Consider the following 21,364-nt stretch of genomic DNA (forward strand, 5'->3'; position numbering starts at 1 on the left):
ATGAAATTACCACCTACATCGGTTTAATCAGGCGGAAATGCACAGCAATTATTTATGCAATTATGTCTGTAATCTAGAACTCATTATATCTCTGTAAAGGTTATTGTAGTTGCCATCTGTTTTCCTCTATTTTTTCCAACTGGAAGATATTCTCCTTGAAGATATAAAATAAAAGTACACTCTTCTCATTATTTATTTTTCTTTGCACCATATCTGATGATCAACAAGTAAAACTCTAAGATGAAGATATTATTATCCCAGGGGCCACAAATGTATGGACAGTCAGTAAAAGTCATATTTTAACCCAGAAATCAGTAAACAACAAAAAATGAGTTCATTCATGGTTCCTCCTTGATACAAATGACTTAGACACACCAAGACCCAGATACACATTGCAAGATTGTTACATTAGCAGATGATACCAAACCTGAGGGAGTAGTGGACTCTGAAACTGCACCCCAGCTAATTCAAAAGGATTTGGACCTTCTGTATATAGGGGCAAACAAATAGAAATTCTTCTAACATTGACAGGCCTGTAGTTGTTGTTGACTAGCACTTACTATATTGACAGACATTCTGGCTGGAATACTGACAGTCACCAGCTTCAAACCAAAGAAGCAAATGACCCAATCTGCAAATGTGTCCATGTATGACCATAAGAAATAAATATCAGAAAAACTGCAAAAAATGTAAACCTCTCATGTATAGTAGAACCTGTCATATCCGATCCTGTAAGATATGATGCCCTCTGTTAACCAGTGGCCCTCTGGCACATGTCATGTGATCCTATAAACGGAAAGGTACGGCTGGAAACTGATAAATGCACATTTTATTATGGGTCTAAAAAAGTAAATTTGGGTTTGCTTTTTACATGCTGCCACTTCACACAACAGCCCAATTTAACCATGTTAGATAAAAGAAAACAAAGGATTAATATAATTACTGTAACAGTAAAAAGCTGAAACAAGATTTTTTTTAAACAACCTCCAAAGCCAGTTTGTGATTGTGAGTTAACACACAGTCAAAAAAAACAAAAAAACAAAAAACAAAAAAACCTGTGTGGGATTACTTTGGCATAGACTGAGAAATCACAATAAGAACTGTTTTTGCAATACTCTTTTGTAAATTGCCAGATCCTGTATTGCAGTGCTTTGCTGGAATCAGTGACAGTAAATCGGATATGTCAGGTTCTATTGTATTAACAAAATCTCTAAATGGCTGCTACCTTGTGTATTTTAGAGCACAGAGACACAGCAGGAAAGGATTGGGTTAATCTACCTTGCTACCCCTCTGCTTCGCACCATGCACTGTGGTGAAACCAGCTACCGGAGAACTTCAGGACTGCTCTGTCTCTCACTGCATTCAGCTAGCTCCTCAAGACCCAGCTATTTAGACTGCACTTGTATATCTCTTGCACTACTGCTCCTATTACGCACTGAACTTGCCTGACCAATGCACCATGCTACTGGATCCTCAGCTAATGCACTATCCTTGCACCATTGCACTACTGTGTCATTGTAGACATAACCTGTTGTGATCCAAACTGCATCCTAGTTCATATTGTATTTTACTATTATTATTTGCACTTACTATAAACTACACTGTATTTAAATATATACCCCCCAATATATATATATATATATATATAATATATATATATATATATATATATATATATATATATATATATATAACACAAGCTACAGCTGGATTTTATTAGAGCATTTTACGACACTGGCTGATCACCCTGGATTGCATCTATCTGCTGTAGCTTTAGGAAAACTGACAAATATTTTAAAATATGTTTTACACTATGAAAACAAATACATTCCACATAATCCCCATCCACCATTTATTTAAGAGATGCTTTTTATTCAGCTCAAACTGCTGTTGGAAATAAGGTGACTTCTGCATGACTGCATACAGCAAGCATGGATGGAAATAAGACTCCTATTTCCTAGCAATTTCACCCATTCCAGTTTTTAATACAAATTTAACTAGCCACAGTATATAGGTAACAGGTGTCTCTGATTAAACTTATAGTGAAATCAATGGATCAAACTGCTATGCAATGGGAGTCTTATTGCCACCCCTGGTCCCCATGAATGAGGATGGCTATCCTCTTGAGTGAAAAAGCCACAGCACTCCAGGAACAAAGTATTCTGTTTGTTTAACACATACAATACACAGAAAAGAAAGTACGTTGAAACCAAATTAAACAGCAGAATTTAGGGAACTACTTTCCTGTATCATGAATATCTAAAATAGAAACTGAGATAAAGGCATTTTACTACTTAATATTATCCTTTATCCTCTTAATATTGCAAACCAGTCCATTAGCACAGTGCAGTCATCTTAAACAGATAGTGCAGCAGTTCTAGAACCACATGTCAACAGAATCTCGCCAAGCGTGAAATCCTTCTCCAATCTCTAATCCCTCCCACAATCTTTAATTAAATAAGAGGGCAGTGATCAAAGGAGGGAGCAAACATTCATAATCCCTCCCCCAATTTCTAATTAAATAAGAGGGCAGTGATCAAAGGAGGGAACAAACATTCATAATCCCTCCTCCAATCTCTAATTAAATCATGGTGGAGTGATCAAAGGAGAGAGCAAACATCTTTGATCCCTCCCCTAATCTAAAATTAAAGAGAGTCTAATTAAAAATGCAGTTTCAAGGGCAATCTCTTTGGCTAAATATCTTTTCACGTATACTTATTAAATGTGTGCTAATTGCTCTTGTGGAATGAATATACTCACACAGATTGCTACTCGATTCACACAGGTTGGTGACATGAATGTGGGGGAAGTTGCTTGCTGAAAAACTGTCCCAGTTTCAAATTCTATCCAACATTATAAATACCCGTACAATACTATGAGTGACTTACTGGTTAGGAAAACAAAAATTAATTACAGTAATTATGCTGTAGGTCAACACAGGCAATAAAAAAGAGCAAGGCAGATGAAAATAATTTCAAGTAGCAAATTAAAACTTGTGAAGCAGGATAAATTGAACTGCCTATCACTGCATTCATTTTCCAAAATAATTAAACTAAGACTTTGGAACTGAAATGTAATGCATAATTAGTGCCAGAAAGACAGATCTCCAAGGAAGGAGTGCACATGGAGGGCTGTGAACTATCTGCATTTACATTACCACGGTGTAGGGACACATTCCTCTTCCATAGCTTGCAGCTTGTAGACTGGATTATCTGTCACCTCAATAAACAATTCTAATCATAAAACTAGAGCTGCATGCACGTTTTGTCAGAATTAGCAACAGTGAAACTAATGGATTGCATGCACAAGGACAACTAGTAATTGTTGAATAATATCTGTGATCACATTTGTCAACCTAACAATTTTATAAGCCCCCAAAGAATTGTGTGTAGAATATGGGAGTCAGAAAGGTCTTCTACTTTAATACCATAGCCATTGTAACATTCCATTTGGAAACTCTAGCTAAGATAAGGGACTTGGCACAGCCAGGATGCGAATCTGCGCTCCCCTGACTGTATGACTCACACTGCACACCGCATTGTCACCTGACACCTTTACCAGATGAGCCTTCCTGGGGCAGTATTGCAATAATAATATATTTGAAAAGTTGTGATACATATGCTAAAAGCAGTGAGATGCAACTGCAGCATAAAACTCGCATCTCAGTCTAATATCAAACTGGGCCTATCAGCAGTCTGCAATCCAATCCACAACTGTATGCATGTAGCATGTATAATTCCAATGCATACACCGCCTACCTCTCCTGAAAGTATAGTAAATTAAATTCAAAATGTTCTGAACCTACCATGGATTGAAGCAATGTGTTCTCTACTAAAGACCATTATAACATTGTTCTACAGTAGTTAGTTCCTCACAAGGGTTTTTCACATTGTCAATGTGAGACTAACAGGAAGATAGTGAGACTGATCTGATTATTTCTACATCATTATTTTGCTGGTTGCGTTTGTCTTCTCAGTAAACTGAGGGCTCCAGAGCTGTAGCCAATGTTGCTTTACATTTCTCGAAGCAAGAAAGAAATATGCAGGAACGGGTTTATTGATCTTGGGTTTTTTTGTGAGAGTCAAAGACTTTCTAGACTTTGATTTTCCTTGTTACCTCCCTGGGAGACACTGGGAAGTTCAGTTGTCTTAATATTTTTTTTGACAATAGTCAATATCTATTGATTAGTTCCCCTTCTCCTCCTCTGCTCTTCACTCTTTTACTTGTTAGTATTGCTTTTGGTACATGTTCTTTTTTATTTGAACTATGACACCGTGAAGTTTTATATATATAAAGGAGACATTTGTGTACAACATGTGGAGTTATTTAAAGTAACATGCTACTGAATATGATTGCAAGGAAGTAACCTTTATTTGATGTCAATGGCCAGGACTGTTCCCTAATATGATTATATAGACAGCGAGCATCTGTGTAAGAGGGGAATTTTGGCACATGTAGAAGTGAACGGATGTAGGCTGGGAAGAAATATAACATGCAAGTGTATTCATTTCCCCAAATAATTAAACTGAACCTTTGAAACTGAAACAAGTGTTGCTATAATCCTTCCGCTGTTCCAGAACTCGAATATGCATTTAAAACTCCACCTTTATATTGTTTCTATTTCTCACAAACCTTTCCTTAGTGCATTATCAACTTAATTGAAAAGAGGAATAGCTTGCTGAAGAGAATACCAAAGTGGCCGAGGTAGGTGGGTGATTGTGATGTCATCGTACGAACTGACTTGAGGTCGAATGGAATACCATAAAGGGTGTTTTTAGAGCGGGTGACTGATTGTGATGTCATTGTATGAACTGACTTGCAGTCGAATGGAATACCATCAAGGGTGTTTTTTTAGAGCAGGTGGAATGAACCACAATGCATTTTCAATATAAAGCATGGTTCAAACTCAATATGCTACAGTTACTCTCATGAACAGTGTTTCTCTGTAGAATACAGCAGATGAAACATGCGTTCTTTTTGGCTAAAGGATCCTCAGCAGTCTATTATCTATGGTCTGCCTGTGATCTCATCTCCAGAGTAATAAGCAGCACAAAGAGAACAAAGGAAAAAAATATAACTTATTTTTTCAAAACCTGAACTGCATCAAAAATAAAAATAAAGCAGAAATACATTCGCTGACATATCTTGATATTTTATTTTTCTTTGATGCTGGAATTCAATTTAACCTTTAACCCGTAATGGATTCATTTAGATATCGAGTAGCCACTAAACATTGACTTGACCTCATACTTGACCTATTGGAGCAATTCTGTATTACAGAGAATCAGAGTGTTGTGATCAAAATATGGGATGAAAATCTGATATATGAAACAACATGATTGCACCCTAGACATGGATCCTTGCCTTTGCTGGTCAGTATATGCACTGTATACGTTTCAAAAGAGAAATTGGCCTGATCATAATTTCTTGTGTACATAGGTAATGTTCTCTAACTATAAGGAGGCCTTTATTCAGTATGTATGGATAGATGGAATTTCTGCACTTCAGATGGCAGTAGAAAGTAATATTATTCCGGTCATATAAAAAAGCTGCAATAAATGCAAAGAACTGTTAACACAGACCTGCTTATATTTCACTTGTCATTTTTGTATTTTTTGTGTATTATTATATTATTTGTGTATTTGGTGCTGCGGGGGTGCCACTCAGATGGTCTTAAATAAATGCAGTATCCAGTGTTGAAAGATCCTGAGATGTGATGATATTAGAATCGAATGTTTTTCGGAAGAACTTAAAGTCTACTAAAAAAAACCAAACATTTCCTTATTTCTCAATAGCGTTGCAGCGTTTCTAACAAGTCCCCATTTTTCTATTCATATTTCTGAAGTTTTCTTAACTCAAGGGAAGATATTGACTTTAACTCAAGGGAAGATATTGATATTCCTGTCACAACACAATACACCATATATTTTGAAACAAAGTATTGCAATTAAACTGTCAAGAAACAATGGTTTAATTTCTCAATATTAGAACATTCTGGATTATTATTATTATTATTATTATTATTATTATTATTATTATTATTATTATTATTATAAGAAGTAAAGTAATGGGGGAGCTGGAGTATTAGGGAAAGAAAACATTGTGTTCGAGAGACTGGAGTGAGCAGCTCAAAGGAGTATAATTAAAAAGTTATTATTAGTGGAATCGGCTTGATTTCTACTTATAGCCTCCCAGTTATTATTTTTTACTGATGTTGTGCTCCTCTTTAACCCCTTCTTTACAAAGATTAGTGCATGTATTTATTTTATGTCACGTTACCGTCTGAGAAGAAAAAACAACTACAATGACAACAGCACCATCGCCTCAAGTTCAACCACCGCAATTATTGGATTGTGCTCAGGGTGACCGCCCTGTTCCTCGTTAATACCTGACTATAAAAATCAATACACCGGTTTCGGAGACCCTTTTATTCAATCAGCTCCTCCACTGGGGACAACTCGTGCACTTTGAATAAACCGTCCTAGACTGCGCATTGTAAATACTGTTGAAATTTGTCTTGACTGATGTGAGGGAAAAAGCATCACTATATCTATTCCACACAACCACTAGGGGGAGGCATCATGTGCTTAATAGGTAGTCAGTTAGCCCCCTAGCTTGTTAATTTCAACCCCTTGTGGATACCTGAAAGGGACACTAGACATACATTATTGTGGAAAGGATAGCATCACTGGCAAGGCTTGTTATTGTCAAGAAGCAGATCCCGAGACAGAAGCTGCAGTTTCAGAGCTAGTGAGCACGTTTAATAACAACAAAAATATCACAAACAAGGACAAAACAAATAGGTGCAGTGACCAAAATAAACGGTTTGAAACAAGACAACAAAAACTACTACCCGTTCATTTTTTCCACTTAACTAAACAGCAACAAATTTACGGCCCCAGCCACATTTCCACGTATGTTTCTGGCAAAGAGGAATTTAACCCCCTCCCTGCCAACCCGCACACACACACTACACATTGCAGTGGTAGGGTCTTCACCCTACCACAATTATCTACAGTCTCAAACATGTCTTCTCTCTAAGTTCACCTGCTACCCTGGATTGTACTCGTCCCCCTGCAACACTATGCCCCAGTGGATGTAAGAAATAGGCAAAGCCAGACGAACGCATAGGTAAAAGTTTTTTTTTTTTTTAACAGGTAGATTCCACGTAGATTTTGTTTTAATACAGCAAACGATGTCTCAAACAAGAATTGGGAGTAGGAAGAATGCACGCGGCATTAGGGGGGCATTAGAAAGATGTTTACAAATTGGAAATTCGGCACTGTCCACGCCAGGTGGTCAAAGCCCTGAACTGCCGCAAAAATGATTTAGAAAACCAACATTGCTAAAGAGAGGTATTGTAATACAAACTGACATTCTGTGTATTTTTTTTCTATTAATATTGAAAAGCAGACACCGGCGGCAGCTGGAACTGTAGAAAAATAAAGTATAGCAAGGCAGCATTGGAGGACTGTCAATCAAAGCAGAAATTCACAAATCAGAGCGAACAGATTCAAAAGTATATCTGTGAAGAACGAAGGCTCCCTCAGCGTAGCTCTCGCAGGGTAACTCGCACAGGGTAGTGCTGCAGAACGAAAGCTCTGATGTTGTTATAGTTGTTGTGTTTGGTGCAGTACTGTTGTATCTGGTTCAGTGTTTTTTGTATCTAGTTCAAGACCTGTATATTGTTGATTACCGATGTGCATGGCTCCTGTATAGGAACTCTGCAGAGCACATGAATAGATCTCTGGACCTGTTGGCTTTTTAAAGAGAGGTTCAGTAGTAAATGTGTATAGACTTAGTTGAGGCAATGAATGCTCCTGGCATCAGTTGGCCACTAACTGCAGGATGCCAAAGAGAGGAGAAGGTGCCCAAATCTGAGTCAACACGTGGCATCTCCCATGATTCCTTGGCTATAAAGTAGTAACAGAGCAGGCCAGGCCCTCAGTGTAATGTGCTATGGGATGGAAGGCTGATGTGACCACACAGAAGGCATGATTGGTGCATGTGTCTCTGGTGCATCGTTCAAGGCAACAGCAGAATTGGCTAATGTAACAATTCAGTGGTTGACAAGGGAAAAAAAAACATCAACAAAAAGCACAATTCAGGTTGAAAGAAGCCACTGCACAAAAGGGACAGGCAACAGATTTCATGTCTTGCGAAAAGAAATGGGCAGTCAAATCAAGAAAAACACACCTCAGAGTTCAGGGACTTAGCTGTCACCATGGCCCTCTGAAAACCACTTGTTTTTGAGAAAAACTGCAAGGTCTGCCTACAGTGGTGCCATTAAAGAAAGTATTGGACCGTTGAACACTGGTGTGATGTGGTCAGAAAAATCCTTTTTTACACTGTTCAGCACTGATGGAAGAACCAGGGTATGGAGGCAAACCCATGAAGCACTAGACCCCTATTGCATAGTGTCCACTGTTCAGGCTACTGGTGGGCTGTCATGGTCTTGGATATGTTCTACTGGTCTGGGAGAGCTCCTCTGATCATTCTGGGTGGTACTCTGTGGCATACCTCCAACATCATCGCTGACCAGGGTTAGGGTTAGGTGCACTCGGAAATGCTCACCGTCTATCCATATGCTGATGGCATATTCCAGAATGACAATGACAATCTCACTGTGCTCAGAGCCAGAATTGTGAGTGGTTCTCAGATCATATTGGCCTCAGGCACTCCCCCGGCTATCACAGACCCTGTCAACTGCTGTTGACTGAATGGTCCCCTTTCTCCACAGATATCTGTGAACAGCATACTAAAGTACACACCCATCTGTGCCTAGTGTCAGATATATGAGATGCAGAAAAAAAAGAAAACTAGAAATGTTCATAAGTCACATCTGCACACAAGTACAGTGAAAGAAACTTCATTCTAAAAATGTAGGTCTGAATGGGTTAAGGGTATTTGTTGGTTTGTTATTAAGGACTGGGTAGTTCGCTTGATCTGCAAATACCTGTAGCAGTTTTAAACATTCTATTAAAAAAACAACGAAAAGCCATGTATTTCAAAGTGCAAAAAACTTTATATAAAAATATTGAAAAATATAAATGATATACATCCCAAAAAAAAAAAAAATTGTAAAAGGCAGGAATTTGGACTGTGTCTCTAGGACATAAAAACTTGATATTAACAAAAAAGGGAAAAATTGGAAAACTATTTTTCATTAATATACATAGAAAATTATATACAAAAAACAAACAAACCGCCCTCTCGTTGTAAAAAGGTAGGCTTAAATTAAACGGTGTTCCTGGGCAATAGGAGCCAGGGTGTCCCACTTCTAGTGTGCAAGGTATATTTACATTTTGACTATTAAAATTGTAATAATAAAATACCTTATTTTGAATTCACATCATGTAGAACCAAACCTTTATCAAAATAATCAGACTAGACAATGTTTCTAGTGAATACAAAGGAACAGTTTTATCAGAAATAAAACTAAATAAAGGAAAAATTAAAGGGGCAACAACTAAACTAAAATAACACAGAAAGAAAGAATTAATTAAACTAAACAGTACAGAAAAGAAAGTATAAACAACATCACCCCGCTCCCGCAGGGTGATCAGCGATCCAACACAGTCTATGGGAAATTCCCTTAAAGGTTACAACTGCATTCCTGACAGCTATTTAAGATGAAGGTTAGTCTTAACAGGGGTATCGTTAGTAACACAAATATTTACTTTCGTTAATATTTGATAATCAAAGCATCGTTAAATCAGTCTCATATATATAGTTTTGGTTCAGAAGGCAATTCTCACTCTTGTTTCGTCCCTGCTTCAGGGTACGAAAGAAATGGCTTTGCAAAGAACAAGAGTCATTAAGTATTTAGGTATTCCACTGAAACAGCAATTCCTCCTCCAATATGTGCACTCTTCACCGGGTTATGTCTGGGATATTCCACCGCAAACTCCGACACTGCTAGCCCCATAGATTGAATATATTTCAATTCATGTCGACTTCAAATGGTCATCCAACTCTTTCTCTGGTGATCAATCAGGGCTAAGTTAGAGATTTGATTACAAATACTTTTAGGATTTTAGACATCTTACACAGCGGACTCCAACACCAAGGCAAACACTAGAATAGTTATCTGGAATTAGAGTGTCCGAAAACGGTGTCTCTGTTCCAGCTGGTTGCAGACTGGATCTCCAGATTATCACATTTCAAAGACTGGTTTGTTACTGGTTTAAACATATAAAATGCTTTTAATTTGACATTTTCCTAGTGGGCCGCAATGTTTAATGCAGCTGAACAGGTGAGCCTCAGGTAAAAAAGTTTGGGAACCCTAGCTGTAATATAATATGAACATGTATGCTTAGCAATTTAAAGGGTTTTAAACAGCTTGCAAAAATGGTTAATGATTTATGAATTAGGTCTAAATTGGTCATAACAGTAAATAAATACTATAAAAAGGCGACTGCCTTAAAAAATGACGAGGGTTGATAAGCCCAGCGTTAATCAGGCTGTAACAATAAAATCAATACAGTCAAGTTAATTAATGGCATTGGCAATGTCTGCAAAAAAAAGTGCTTTTACCCTTTATGAATATAGTCCAAGGTCTTTGAAAATACTGAAGAGACAACCTTTGTCCTAGATTTCTTTGCAAGAGCACATTTTAATACAGTGTAATTTTTATCATGTAGGAGAGTGGTATTATTTTAATACTGTACATTTATCTCACCATTAAGGTGGTTTAATCAACCTAGTTCACTTGATTAAATTAGGTTCTGGTGATATTTATATTATAGGACTTTTTAGGAAGCATTTAGTTTGAAAAGGAAGGATTTTAGTTTATCTAGTTTTTTTTATTTTATTCTTGCTACATAATGACACTGCATACATTTTTTTTCCTAAACACATAATACTTTTATAAAGGAAAATACTGTTTGACAAAGAAGAGTTTTATTGCAGGCCTGTGCTTCCAATGTCCCACTGAGCAGACCAGGAACATTCATTTGGCAATAAACGACCTGAACTTTCATGGCAGAATTTACATTTTCATTGTTTTAATTCAGGGGATTAAGACACAAACCGAAAACAAAACAAACAAAAAAAAAACACGAGGGATGTTTTTGTATCATCTCAATTAAAATGTCTACGACAATGACAGACGCAGAATATCACCATCAGCAGAAACCCTAGGCAACAAGGGAACCATTAAAAAATCCAACCACGAACGTACCCTTACTATCAAAGAAAGGCAACTTCTTCAGAGGAATTGATGGAGTACACCAGTCCCCTATGTTTAGTTTCATTATTATTATTATTTAAATGCATGGTGTGGGCCTGTTGTGTCTATCCAGACTGCTGTTGCTATCCTGGGAACTGATGCTCTTGAGCCAGTATTACAGCCGGAATCACCAACGCTGCAAGCACCTGCACAGCAACCCAACACGTCCCTTCTGCACTGTATCCTGTCTGTGCACTGCAGATAGCTGGCTGCATCCTGTGAACTGTCACTATCAAGCCAGTACCCAAGCCCAGAAGCAGCACTATCAGCTGCACCTGCACCCGAGCACGACACTCCGTCTCACAAACTACACTGGACTTCACTGGACTGTAATACTGTGTATTGGGGTTTGTTTATTTTGGCCAACGTGCCTTTTTGTTTTGTGTTATCTTTCAAACTAAGGACAGCTTCAAGGTCATGAGGGTAAATCTGTATCCCATCTGCTGAGACTAATTGTCCTACTTACCGGATCTCTCACCTACGCAATTCACACTTAGGCGTCTCAGATTTACACTGTGGTTTTGCAAGGATTTGAGCACTTCACCAACTCCAGCTACATGGTTGTGACAAAAGCAAAATGATTCTTGGTGATAAATCTCCCTCCTGACCTGTGAGGGAGCTGTGTAAAGGGAACAGAGTGCCCTGGACTGGATGGCCAGACAATTAATTCCCAAGGTTAGACAGAAGTCAGTCATCTAGAAAGGGGGCGAAGCTGCAAAACAATAAGTCATCGACCCAGAAGGGAAACGACGTGGCAGCCGCGTATTGGAGGTGCGATTACACTAGTTAACCAAGGGGTCATGCTTGACAGTACAAAAGGAAGCTTAGCAAAGTGATTTGTTCCTCTGTATGGTTAAAGCTGAACCGGAAGGAGGCCATGTATTGTAATTATGAGTGTTGTGTTTGTTTGTTTTGTCGTGTCCAAGGAATCACTTTGTTTGTTGTTACAATTGTCTGGCTGTGATTATTCCTGCACTGCGTCACCTTTGCACCTGTCCACAGTGAGCGGCCACATTGCCGCAGGCAGTCATAAAAACCGTCTGGAAACTCCCCATTACCGCTCGACTAGGCAGCGTTATATTATGTCTAGTGTAGTTGCCAATGGGTACTGGAAGGGGGTTCTTCATTGTGGATTTCAACAAGGCCCTCGACAGTGTCTAGCTGTTCCAAGTACATGCCCTCATCTTTTGGCTCAAATAGGGCCACAGTTTTGTCACTCTTAGGTTTAAAATGCACTCTGCGTTTAACATGGACGACTTGGCATTGTGGAATGACCACCTCTCTCCCAGTTTTTACTGTGGCATAGTCCTCCTGCCCTATAGTGACCCTGGTCTGAACAACATTTACTATAGCACTGGCTTTGTCTTTTTGGATCCCCATGGTCCTGCTAAGAAGATTGGCTACAGTGGAAATGGCTTCCTGTCCCCCACCTGAATGCCCTTTACTCAATTCCTGTATTACTTTGAATCTTAGCAATGCCCTCTCTAGCCTCATGGTACCCATATGGAGGGAGATGAGCGACCATCTCCTGACAGGTCCACTTGCACCTCGACCCAGCCGTCAAATTATAGTTCCCTGTTCACAGCAATTATATCAAGGCCTCCCTCGGTTCCATCAGGGATCTTACTTTGTCAGCAGGCAACTGTCTCTCTTTCCACTGACGATCCAAAATACTCACTTGGGCCCCTGTATCTAGCAAACCGCTTACAGCAGAACCATTTCTATGGCATTTAAGCAGACATTTCCCACTTACAACCTGGGCTATACTTTTAGAAAACACTTGTTCTTTATTGCCCGGGAGGGAAGGCTGAATTGAATCTCCACCCCCATCTTCCACTATAGTATGGCTACAGGCTTGATCATGTGTTAAACCATAAGTAATTTTTTTAAACCAAAGATCATTTTAATAAAAATAATCAAGTTTGCAGTTCATGAAACCTTTTCTCAACTGTTTGGAAAGGGGTTAGATATTTATTTTCACTTTTCAAAGCAGTGTTTAATCTAAAAGAATGTTTATTAACATTCAATGGCAGGAGTTCCATGCAGTTTAGAAACTCCTAATTCTCTCTTTATTTTCGTTAGAATGTGACAAAGCACACACATTCGTCTCTCCATTGTCGTGAGAATGTGACGAAGCACACACATAGCCCCCACATTCCTCACACTGCATTGTCTTCTCATGCTAAAAAGCATCTTAAATTCACCAAACACAAAGTTTTTCTTTTCCTTGGAAATATGTCCGAAAGCCGTACCTTATGCTCACGAGACTTCAGTGGTTAAGATCCCATTTGTGATGTAACCTCACGCAATTTTCTACTATAACAAAAGGCCGTACAAAGCCATTGCTTATTAACAACTGAGATCTGCTGGAAGTATATTTTCATGTACTGCCCCATTATAATAGTACCTAAAGACAACAGAGAGCTGTTCTCCCTTTTTCATGTCTTTGGTTTCATCAGCTATTATGGAAAACTGCTTACTTTCTTTCACCTCATCGATAATCTGTTTTCGAACCACGTCTGCCAAGCACTGGAGCATTTCATTCTGTATGGTGTTGCTTGTGTATTGTGCGTTCTGATGCTCCAACAGCTTTCTTTCTACTAATGAATTTTGCTTTCCAACCAAATGTAGAAATTCCAGAAAGTTTCCTTTATTTTTAGACTCTTTGTCCTCTCTGAGCAATGTTTTGTGTTGCAGTTAAAAGGAACACTGCTGTTATCATCTTGATATAACGCCGGTTCTCTTGTATCTTTTTCTTGTGGTCTTTCTGGTATTTTTTCCAAGCTCCCATTGCCTGGGCATGGTATTCTGATTTCACATGTGAGGCAAATCCACCATCTTTGAATGTAGCCTTCTTCCAATTGGAGTAACCTGTTGACGTGAAAGCTGGGTCCGGAGGTGTACTTGGCAGAGCAAAGCAGTCCAGTGCTTCTCTGCTTTGAAAGTATTCCAACCACGACTGTGCTTTGCACCACGAGGACTGAAAACTTCAGGCGCCACTTCCTTGAATTTTTTTGATGGAATCTTCAAGTCTCATTGGGTCTTTATTTCTGAATCTTGAAATATCTAAAATAATATTAATAATTATTAATATATAATGCTTCTATTCATGTAATGTAATGATATTAAACATATATTTACTAGTTTTGCACACCACTAATGAGATTTAAAAATGTAAAAAATACACTGCCCAAAACAATTAGAGAGGGTGTGAATAAATGTGAAAATCATGTTTTTAGAGAAATATGCAATTATTTTGGACAGGTATGTTTTTGCGATGTCCAATACTGAATAAAATTTTCATGTTTTCATTTATTTATCTAACAAATACTGAATGTACACTCTGAATGTACACATTTATTTTGCTAAAACCAGTTATAGTGTATTAAAGGTGTGGATAATCCATATCATACATATATGTATATAGAGAGAGAGAGAAAGAGAGAGAGAGAGAGAGAGAGAGAGAGAGAGAGAGAGAGAGAGAGAGAGAGAGAGAGAGAGAGAGAGAGAGAGAGAGAGAGAGAGCGAAAAACCAAATGGCAGATTTTAACCTCCTCCAGTTCAGTAAAATCCCCATCCTTCTGGGAGAGGAGGAGTGAACTACAAATCTAGCAGCACAGTATGTGTCTGCCTGCCATAACCTGAGGGACAGTGTGTAGACACCCTGCATACACGACCATAGGTTACTGCTGATGAGGGAGGGTAGAGTGGAAAGAGGGAGGTAGTTATATTGTTCAAAGGGAAGGGGACAATGGTTTTTGTGTTTGTTATGTTCTGTAATTTCATTTCTGTTTTATTATTTCTGTTTTGTATTATAAAAGCTTTGGCAATGCCTGAATAAAGCTTTGAAAGCTTTTTGGAGAACTAGCTGCCCTGAGGCTAATTTGGAGTAAGTGGAGGAGCAGATTTTGTAAAGGAACAAAATGTTTTGAAAATTACCCTTATAGTGACAATTACCTATTTTAAACACCTTAAATAGTAAATAGTACATGTGTATGGAACATGACTCGAGTCTCTATTACTAATATTATTATGATAAAGAAGAGACTGGAGAAGGCAATAATATTTCATTTCAGGAAAATTTTTGGCAAATAAGGCATTGATCCATTAGGATTGTGTTTTGTAATAACAGACACATATATTATTCTAGGTTAATTTTAAAATAAAGCCTTTCGTTCATTATTTTCAATTCACCTCCTACCTGCTCTTAATTATCCACTTCCAAAAATAATAAGACTTTATACAGGCTATTTCAATCATTTATCTGACGTTTAAAATACAGTTATAAAGATGCATGCATCCTCGTGTATCGTTATAGGTTAGGTACCATGAATTTATAAATAAACTTGTATTAACCTTTACAATATTACTACTGACCGACACTTTTACATGTATCGAATGTTTAACAGAGCTCTGGTTTTATGCAATACGATTGCTCTAGTCCTTTTTTTTATATTTGAACTAAGTGTTTATTATTTTTAATTATCAAAAAGCTAAGTTTACCTCAGGGTTCTTCTGCTCCGCCTCCTTTTGCTTGGATAATTGGAAGCTTAACTTCACAGTCGCCGTGAGTGGTCTGCTGAGCTGTGTGTCAAACTACCCATACCACTGAAACCCACCCCCTCCGTCCTCCACATGTATTCTCATTGGACTATATGGGCCATGTTTACTTAAACAAAATACATACACAAAGGTTGTTTCTCTTCAAGTTCTATGACAACCGCATCCATTAATATTAACAAAAATATTTAAAGACAATAATCCTAGTAAGGGACGCGTAGGGGGGAAGGGCGTAGGGGATTCTGGTCAGTCAGTCTGTAAATATTTTACATATTTGGAGTTGCCAGCTGGGGTGGTGTTCGGGGTAGCAGAGTTCTCCGATGGGTGGGGTGGCTGCCTCCCCACGCCACCCCGATGGACATGCCCCTGTTACAACGGTATTTTTTTTAACAGTTATCACACCGTGCAAATTGTATACCGTCCCATCCCTAGATCCAGAAGGAAGTTCCGTTGAAATCCTGTTGCTGTTTTTACCATTTTAATCTTATTTTTTTAATAACACAAAGTGGAAGTTCTCAGGCCATCCCTAGTGCATATTCTTTGCTTTGTTATCAATGTTCTCTGCAGAAAACAGTCAACTGCAATCAAATCAAGCTTTCTTTTGGGAGATTTAAGTATTTTTTAATAAAACAGTCAGAAAAGCAACTATAGTTTTCTTAAAGAGGCAAAGGCTGTGGGGAAATTTGAAGTGTATGTATTATTAGTATCTAAGATAATTTGCTGTCATAGGGTATATAGACAAAATACAATAATATAAAATGACTGGAAAACTTGTTAGTTGTTGTTTATATGCAATTGTTCTGTCCCCTCACAATAAAATGTGCTGTGTTGTTCAATCACAGCTAAATAAAGCCTCTTTTCTCATTACTCAAATAAAACAGACAATGCATAACAATTGCTTCCCCACCAGTGCCTTTTTAAAAAGGAGACACAAAACACAGAAGCACCCAGAAGTAGTAATGGCTTTTTTGAACTCTGCCCAGCTCCTGGAGCAGGTATACTTTCCTGAAAGTAATGAGTTTCATTGACAAATCGAGTTCTCCTCATTGTCTGGTAAAATTACAGATGCTGCTTTGTTTTATATTGCCCGTGCTTTGTACGCTACAAAGATGCAAGACTGTCATCACACAGCTAAGTCAAACACATGTTTGAGCACAGCCATATAAAATACTGTCAATCGGTTGTGGGCCACCATGTTCTGGGGGGAAGTTGGATGTGGAAATCTGCTATAAACTTTACTCTCCAGATTGACCTAAAAGGTTATCACTTTGAAATTTGATTTGGTAAGGCAAGCAAACCAAGTGAGCGGTTAATACGAGCACTCTATCAAAGTGCATCAGAGTAAAACAAGGAGATGCAGGTTTTATATATGACAGAATGTGTGGCACAGATACAGTACTATTCATATTTAATCAGTGCGGAACAGTCCATTGGAATGCTTTACAGTACAGAATTAGCTGTGAAGTCCAAGCCGGGTATGACAAAATACACTTACAATGCAGTACAAGAAGTTTGCTCTGCTCTGAAAGATGATTGAATTCCCTGCACCTATGGTGTGGAAGACTAGGATCCAATCATTTAAACAATACCATTCCAAGACTCTACAGTGGTTAGAAGAAACCTCTTCACTCCTCTACCATCACTGGTTTTGATGGCTATTTACACAATACAGCTTGGCCAAATGTTTTATATCACCTGATATAATTAACTAAGTTTGCTTCATGAAGCGGAATGAAACCTTCTGAATAATGTTACGTTAACATACCATTAATTACATACAGCTTTGTAGTTTTCCAAATACTTAACGAAAAACTGAAACATTTTAAATGTGACATTTCAAAATCTAATATGAAATATTGTACTATTGTGGTTTCTGGTAAACTTTTGCGATATCACTTTGTAGTTTCTTTAATTGCACAATTAATGTTAAATAAAATACCTAAATTACGTTCATAGATGTATTTTTTAAAATGATGTCTCAGTCCTAAAATTTGGCATACCGGTGATTGAAAACTGATGTGTTGAGAGAAATGTTCGTTTGCAGTACCTACATATCCATATTTATATAATATCAAAGTGAATTAAAGCATTTTGTATAAAGAAGGGTGTCAGAACCACTATACAGTATTAACCTGTTGCATTTGCACGGTAATCGTGCAGCTTTTTCAAAAGTTTTATACTATGCATTTCGTCTAGTTTACCATGGTGTAGCAGGGCTGCAAATAAGGACGGGGTTTACCATGGTGGAGCCCTGCGCATAAGGAGGAGGCTTCTGTGATAGAGTACTATAAATACCGGTGTTGTGATTGTAGAAATAAAAACAAGATTAGTTTTAATGGTGAGCCTGTCGCTCTGTGTGTAGCAGCCTGCCTGCTGTGTGTAGTTACGGGAATGAGCAGCGTGTGTGTATTTACCAGTTGTGAGCTCCTAATGAGTAGGTGTGCGTGGTGCAGCAGAGCACCAGGAATAAAAGGGTCCGATTACACAGACCAAGGCTGCTGTAAAGCCATATGGGTCAGAGCACTGCTGCTGCCGAAGCATCGGCCCGTCTGTGCTGCTGAACGACTGGGTTCAGGAAATGAAGCGACCGCCTCTAACGGTGATTGTCTGTATACTCCAAGGCTGGGGGTTTGTCCATTGCTTGTAGCATCACATGGTGTTCCTGTATGTAGTCTGTATGTAAATAAACCTGTGCACCATGCGGGGCATGTCAATCTCAACCTTCCAGTCTCAGTCTCCTGTCAATCATGCAGCGATCACGCATCCGCATCGTCATCGAATCGATCATCCTTCAATTGTGCAGGAGTCCCCTGTTACACATGGTTTGCAATGTTTGTAATATGCTTTACCATACCTCTCTTGGTTTTACAATTTTTAGCTATGCTTTGCCATGCTTTCGCTATGCTTTATTACACATTGCTATTCTATTACTATGGGAAACCTTTATAAGGGTTATATGGTGTTCTTGAGGGAAATCTGTGTGAAAGACAAGCAACAAGTGAGGATCAGCAGCTCTGGTCCCTCAGCACATCGGACTGCCCTGTTTAAGAATAAATGTATTCATGCTGTTGCTCCTTTCTTATTAATGGCACAGTTTTCTCCCTTTAGACAGGTTCTCCATAATAATAACCTCACCTCCGTCTCTGCCTCGCTCCTCCCCACAGAGGATGAGCCAGGAGGGGTCAGACACACATTAGCTCCGGGACTCCATTATTTCTGAAGAGTTATTAATTAGACCTGCATGGGAGCTGTAGCGGCCCGGCTTGAAGAATGAGTCTCTGGAGGCTTACTCCTTTACTGCTTTCCTGCTGCTCCATGTTCTGTAACCTGTGTGTTCACTCAATTTGGTAGGAAGGTGTGTTAATAGTCCTATTAATATGATAAATGGACTGTTTTAGATCCATAAAGTAGCTTGCAGCCTGCAATGACTGATGAATCTCTCGTATAGCCTATCAAAATCTATTTGTTTTTAGGTGGATGGGTATCGGATTTCAAATGATCATTTCTTCTCCGATTGACAGGAAAATCATTGCAACCATCACCACATCAAGCAGACATTTGACTTAGGAGGTAACCCCCTCATATCATCCCTCAGTCAGTAGCAGCTATCAATACCATTCAAGTCAGGTACATGAAAACCTCTCCTTGCAGTCTGTGCCATGCTTTGAATTGACCTCCTCCTCTCCAACCTCCACCTCATTTTCAGCCTCGCCAAGTAGGCTAGCAGCCTCCCTGCCTCCCTGCCTGCTTATCTCAGCACCGGCTGAGACACCAATCAAAATTTTCAAAAAGATTATGCAAATGTTGTTTGGCCTTTCAGTGAATGAGCAGTTCTGTCATCAAACATAATACATGCACTAAAAGCATAGTCCTACACTTCCATCAATACCATCAAACATAATAATGCACAAAAGCATAGTCCTACACTTCCATCAATACCATCAAACATAATAATGCACAAAAGCATAGTCCTACATTTTGCTTGCATTTGATATATTCCATTGAAAAACCCAATTGTTTACAGCTCAACATGTCAGTAAGTGACTGTGAGACGGGAGGGATCTGGACTGGCTGTTAGCTTATAGGGGGGTTGGGAAACCCTGTGTATTCCCACGCTGTCAGGCAATGTCTTTTGACAGAAGTCAGCTGTGAATGAATTGGCTGGTGCTCTGTCATTGACAGGGGGTGGGACTATATGGGGTGAATAGCTAAATAAAAAAAAAACACTGTTTTTGTATCCTTTCTGGCTCATACAGGAAGTATAGTGGAGTGTGACTTCACGGCAGAATCATGACATTTGGAAACCTGGAAATTCTGGAGCAGCGAGTAAAGGAGACAAAGTGGCGACTCCAGCGTGAGACAAACCTGGTGGTGCAAGCCAGCCACACACAGGCTGTTTAATTTTATTTGTTACACTCGGTAGTTTAGTGGGACTGAGCCGTCCCTCTGTATCAAGGAGAGGATAGAAAACAGTAGCTGTGTCTACAGTATCTAGCTTAAATCACATTTTTTGTTTTATTTTGTAGTTTTCCTTAAAGTGTTTTTGTTTTCCTTTTTCCTTTCACCTTGTTGCTTATTCTTTTGGTTTCCACCCCTGTGCGTGTGGTTTATGAGGAGTGGGGCACAATACCATTGCTGGTAGAGTGCCACCACACTGCCAACAAAGCACCTGCCAATAGAGCTGTGAACAATAAATCTGGGTGGCTGTGCCGTTTCATATTCAAACTTTGTGTCTGCCTTGTGCTTTCCCACACCCTTCCACATGAACACATTTATAAGCTGAACATTACAAGCTCAAGGTATTTAACGCATAATAATGAATGTAGGTATGGTTATTATATTATTATAACAAAATAAATATATAAAGGACCTTTTTTTTTTTTTTTCATAATATACATTATCTTTCCAAATGTTTCCATAAATAACTAAATACTGACCTTTTTTATTTTACAAAGGTCTAGGTTCTCAAAGCTATTTACTCCAAATTCTTATTTTCACATTTCTTTCTTAAAGGAAAACATTTAATTCTGAAAGGATTACAGATCATATCAATTTGTGTGAAGGTATGTACTGTACATACTTGCTTACCATGAGTAAGAGGCATTGCTTCTCCCTCCATGAATCCTAATGGAAAATTATGTTGTAGTGTGGCCAACAGTTCACCTCTAAATATGTACATAAAATAATCTGTACCCCAAACTGGGACTGACCACCGTCCGAATATGAGGAACTATAGGAAACAAGTCTGCTTCAATTTCAGATAATCTGTACCCCAAACTGGGACTGACCACCATCCAAATTCGAGGAACTATCAGTCTGCTTGAATTCCACAGAGGGGTACTAAACTAGAGGAAACAAGTCTGCTTGAATTCCACAGAGGGGTACTAAATGAGAGGAAACAAGTCTATTTGACCTCTGCAGTTGTGAGATGTGACAACAGCAGCTAGCCCTTTAGGGTATAATGACGCATGGGAAAGCATTGGATCTCCAACAGTGAAAACAATTGCAAAATGAGATTAGGGGCTTGATGCCCTCTGAATTAATGAAAAGGGAACTCAATTAAAAGAAAGTATG

Source organism: Polyodon spathula, chromosome 33 (genome assembly GCF_017654505.1).
Source record: "Polyodon spathula isolate WHYD16114869_AA chromosome 33, ASM1765450v1, whole genome shotgun sequence".
Lineage (NCBI taxonomy): Eukaryota > Metazoa > Chordata > Actinopteri > Acipenseriformes > Polyodontidae > Polyodon > Polyodon spathula.